Consider the following 4,937-nt stretch of genomic DNA (forward strand, 5'->3'; position numbering starts at 1 on the left):
CACTCGGGTTGCTCCGCTATCCGGAACAGTCATCAAGACTGTTCTGCGTGAAAATCACCAAATTGCACTGTTTTCTGCCTCTTTTGTTCCAGCTGGTCCATCTCCCATCCAATGCAACTCCAGACCTGTAACGACTCAAAAAGGACTAGGAAGACTCGATAAAGACTTGAAAACAAATTGAAAAGCATATATACAAGATGTATAAAACACCATGTATCAATCTTACTTGCTCACTAACCGAGCTATACTCGAGGCTATGGAAGGAGAGAAGATGGTTCTATGTGGTTGATCTCGACGCTTCAGAGCCTGATCTATGGCTTGCTTTGATTCAAGCTTTTAACTCCAGGCCTGAAGGTCCACTCCGCATTTGAGAATCACTGGCGTTCATCACCACAAGGAAGTGCTTGATCAAATGGCTCATAGACTCATCGAGGAAGCAGAGAAACTCGATTTCCCCTTTCAGTTTAGACGTAGATCAGCTGCGTGTTAAGACAGGAGAGGCCTTAGCCGTCAGTTCGGCTCTTCCGTTGCATACCTTCTTGGCCTCTGACTCTGATATGAGGAACAACAATGGACACAGCCTGAGTGGTGACTCGGCCTCATCTTTGCCTCTTTCTAATTCAGGAAAGATCGATAGATTCCTCAATGCTATTTGGGGTTTGTCTCCAAAGATCATGGTGGTCACTGAGCAAGACTCAGACCACAATGGCTCAACATTGATGGACTATTCGAATCAGTCTACACGTATGCAGCATTGTTTGATTGCTTGGAAAACAAAATTCCAAGAACATCTCAAGATAGGATCAAAGTGGAGAAAATGCAATTTGGAGAGGAGATCAAGAACATCATAGCGTGTGAGGGATCTGAGAGAAGAGAAAGACATGAGAAGCTTGAGAAATGGAGCCAGAGGATTGATTTGGCTGGTTTTGGGAATGTTCCGCTTAGCTATTATGTCATGTTGCAGGCTAGGAGGTTGCTTCAAGGCTATGGTTTTTATGGGTATATGATCAAAGAAGAGAGCGGTTGTCAAGTGATTTGTTGGCAAGATCGACCTCTATACTCAGTATCTGCTTGAAGATGCAGGAAGTGAAAGAAGATGAATGATATGAACACTTGTGTGTTCTCTTTTGTTTATGAGAGCAGGGTCCCTTTCTTTTGTTATACATAGGGGCACAATCTTAGTTGTTTTGTGATTGTGACAAATGCTTCTTGCTGCCTCTGCATATATTGCTTCTTTGAGTATTCAGCAGTGTATGTGTTTGTTGGTTCATTTAGGTTTGATCCAGATTATACCAAAACCGGTCGGTTCAAATTCTTCAGTCATGGATCTCAAAACTCAAAACTGTTGCAAAAAGTAAATTTGACTTTCACTCAGCATATGATTCTGTTGTTAGTGTTAGGCCTGAGACTTTTATCCGAGATCCGGATTCGATCCGACATTCGATCCGGATCCGATCCAAAAATTCGGATATCCGGAGGGGCCGAATCCGAATCCAGATCCGGATAGTAAAATGTTGGATCCGTCAAAGCCGGATCCGGATCCGGATATCTTGATTTTTTAGTCCAGATATCCAGATCCGTAAGTTTTATTAATAACTATTTCAAAAATAATAATATCTATATATAAAAACTAACTTTATTTAATATATTTTCATTTTTATAATAGTATATGTAAATTTTATGTAAAATTATACATAGAAATATCAAAAACATTCTATATTTTTTTAGTTTTAAATTATCTTTAATATTTTATATATATTAATATTATTTATTTATTTATTTTAAGGATCCAAATCCGGATCCGGATATCCGCCGGATATTACAATTTTTAGAAGGATATCTGACACCCGGATATCCGAAAACCCCGGATCCGGATAAAGATAGTAAAATTATGGATCCGCCGGATAAGGATCCGGATCCGGATACCTTAAAATTATGGATCCGCCGGATAAGGATCCGGATATGGTTTGTCTTAACTCTTAAGTTCTTGTTTTTGGTTTCGTACGTTCAGAAACCTAAGTTTTAATAGTATATAAGCAATGACATTTCCAGTGAAAAACAAAAAGAAAAAAAATTAATTTTGTTTCCATACCACTATATTCCTGTAAAAAAAACTACAGTTCATGTTACATAAATATTTATAATTCTATTCATTTTATTCCTTTAACTGTCATTATTCCATTTGTTTTAGGGGAAATTGACAAATATGATCCATAACTTAATTTTAAACATAAAGATCTATCCCAACTTGAATCAAATGCAAAACTAACACAAGAGGCTAGTGAAATTACAAGTAGTTTTTATGACCAAACGAAAAAAACAGAATGTACTTTTACGAATATAACCCGTGGAAGTCTTCTGGGGGCTTTGTAAGTCTTCTGGGGGCTTTGTAAGTCTTCTGGGATAAGACTTTCAATATTGTAGATCTTAAGAATAATTTATAAATTTTATTAAAAATATTTTGATGGGGAAAAATTGAAATTATGTAATTATAAACATATGTAAATGATATAAATTAAGATACAGTAAAATTGAAAATTTTCCAACACATATGAGTAAATGTAGTGAGTCATAGTATTCTTTAGTTTATGTTTGGTAACATATGTTGTAGTATTGTTTGTATTTTTAGGGTTAGATTTTGGAAGCTTGACGGTTTTTGGAAAAATAATTTGACTTATATGTGTTTAGTTTCGTGTATATTAAACGCTTTCAAGTTTATTTTAAGTTTAGTAAAGTGTTTTTTTTTCTTTCTGTTTTAGTTAGTTATTTAAGTTTATGGTATAAATTTAGGGTCTAAAAGACTTCTAATTTTGGGCAAGAAATATATTTAGAGGTAGAAGATTTCCAGGAAGTCGTCTAATAGAAGACTTCCCTGAAAGTCTTCTGAATCGAAAATATTTAACCTAAATGAAATTTTTTGTCACCATATATAAAGAAAATGTACACATCACTTTTCCTCTTAAATGGCTGCAACAAAAATATAATGATTCTCAATAAAACTCTCCAACCTCTCTCTAATTTCTTTGAACTTGAAAACATCAAACTTTATATGAATTTTTAATTTTTTTTTGTCTCATCTCACTACTTTATTTTGTTTTTGCAGTTTTTTTATTACATGGTTCTCATCTTTCCACTCTTTTAAAAGTATATCTATAAATGTTGGATATTTATTTTTTGTGTTCTATAAAGATCTATCTAACTTTCTATTCATTTTCTCTGTCTTGAAGCCATTTGAATGTTTTTGGATATGCAGGTTTTTCAGATCTGAGTCAAATTTTGGAAGTTTTCAGAAGTCTTCTAAAATATATGCGATAGAAGAGTTCTTGGAAGTCTTATGAGAGAGTCTTGTAAAGCATAATTCCCTAGAAAACTTTTAACGGAGACTTATCTCATGTTAAGTGGAGTCCAAACTTATCTTTGTGGAGGAATAATCTCTAACTCCATGTGTAATAGTTTTATTTATGACATGTTTTGAGATTTATGTGTGTATTTTTTAATTGTGAATTATTTTATAAATTTGAAAAGATATTAATGAAATTTTTAGTAAATATGTTCATGTTTACAATATTATCTTGCCAAAAATACTTGAATTTATTGAAGTTATTCATACAACTTCAATAAAATAACAAGCTTTTAAAGAGGGCAGTCCTAGGTGTATTGATGCATGTCATCTTAGCTTAATCACGATTAAAAATTAATTAGCTAATCAAATTAACGTTTCATTTAAACGTGTTCTTGAAACAATCGATATTGGATTTGTGTATCTTTCCGCATTATCTACTTTTGAGTATAGATTGCGATTTTGTCATCGAACACTGCTTTCCATAACTTTCATGGCTGACCGTGACGTATTTTTCAATGCCATTCCCGATATAGGTGCTGCGATGCCACTTCTTGGTAACATCTTGGAACTCAGCATTCTATTTCCCTTTATCAAAAACTGAGAGCAAGTTTGCTCATGTAAGCATTCAATATCTTGGATTCGTATATTTGCTAGTTGTGTAATCTTCTATGCCTGGCGATCAAATACATTTGCTATATTACAAAAGCAAGCAGGGGCTTTTCTAATGATGACTGAAACACTTGTTAACTTTTTTAATATATTTTTAATCTTGAGATCATGAAGTTCTCCCTGCCGACAAACCAACAAGCAAAGAAAGTGGACATTTTTAGTTTCAATCAGTAGATGCATTTTTGGCCGAATTATTGAATTGGGAGCCACATGATAATGATTTAGGGGAAAGAATCAGTCTTTGATCCAATACTTATCACGTAGTTAGTGCAAAATCAATATTCGCTTGAAACAAAATATATTTTGCTTAGTTGAACCAGATCAATATTGATTTTTGAATTGTTTTTAATGAATATAGATTTGTGAGATAACTTTAAAATATAGAAACTGATTATACACAAGATAAAAGGCTGCATATATTTATGGTATAAATTTAGGGTCTAGAAGACTTCCTGCAAGTCTTTTGGGCGAGAAATATATTTAGAGGTATAAGATTTCCAGGAAATTTAACCTGATTCGAAAATATTTAACTTAATGAAATTTTGTCTCTATAATAAAGAAAATTTATACATTCTCTCTTTTCCTCTCAAATGGCTGCAACAAAAATGTAATGATTCTCAATAAAACTCTTCAACCTCTCTCTAATCTCTTTGAATTTCAAAACGTCAAAGTTTATATGAATTTTTCGTTTTTTTTTGTTTCATCTCACTAATTTATTTTGTTTTTTGCAGTTTTTTTATTACATGGTTCTCATCTTTCCATTCCTTTAAAGGTAGATCTATAAATGTTAGATATTTATTTTTTGTGTTCTATAAAGATATATCTATCTAACTTTCTATTCATTTTCTTTGTCTTGAAATCATTTGAACGTTTTTAGATATGCAGATTTTTCAGATCTGAGTCAGATTTTGGAAGTCTTTTCAGA

The 4,937-nt window shown here is 33.0% G+C and overlaps 1 pseudogene; it reads left to right on the forward strand.

Moving 5' to 3' along the window:
- The first annotated feature begins 211 nt into the window (after positions 1–211).
- Positions 212–1,090, forward strand: LOC125608572 (annotated as a pseudogene).
- Positions 1,091–4,937: the final 3,847 nt, after the last annotated feature.

The sequence above is a fragment of the Brassica napus genome, chromosome A5 (genome assembly GCF_020379485.1).
Source record: "Brassica napus cultivar Da-Ae chromosome A5, Da-Ae, whole genome shotgun sequence".
Lineage (NCBI taxonomy): Eukaryota > Viridiplantae > Streptophyta > Magnoliopsida > Brassicales > Brassicaceae > Brassica > Brassica napus.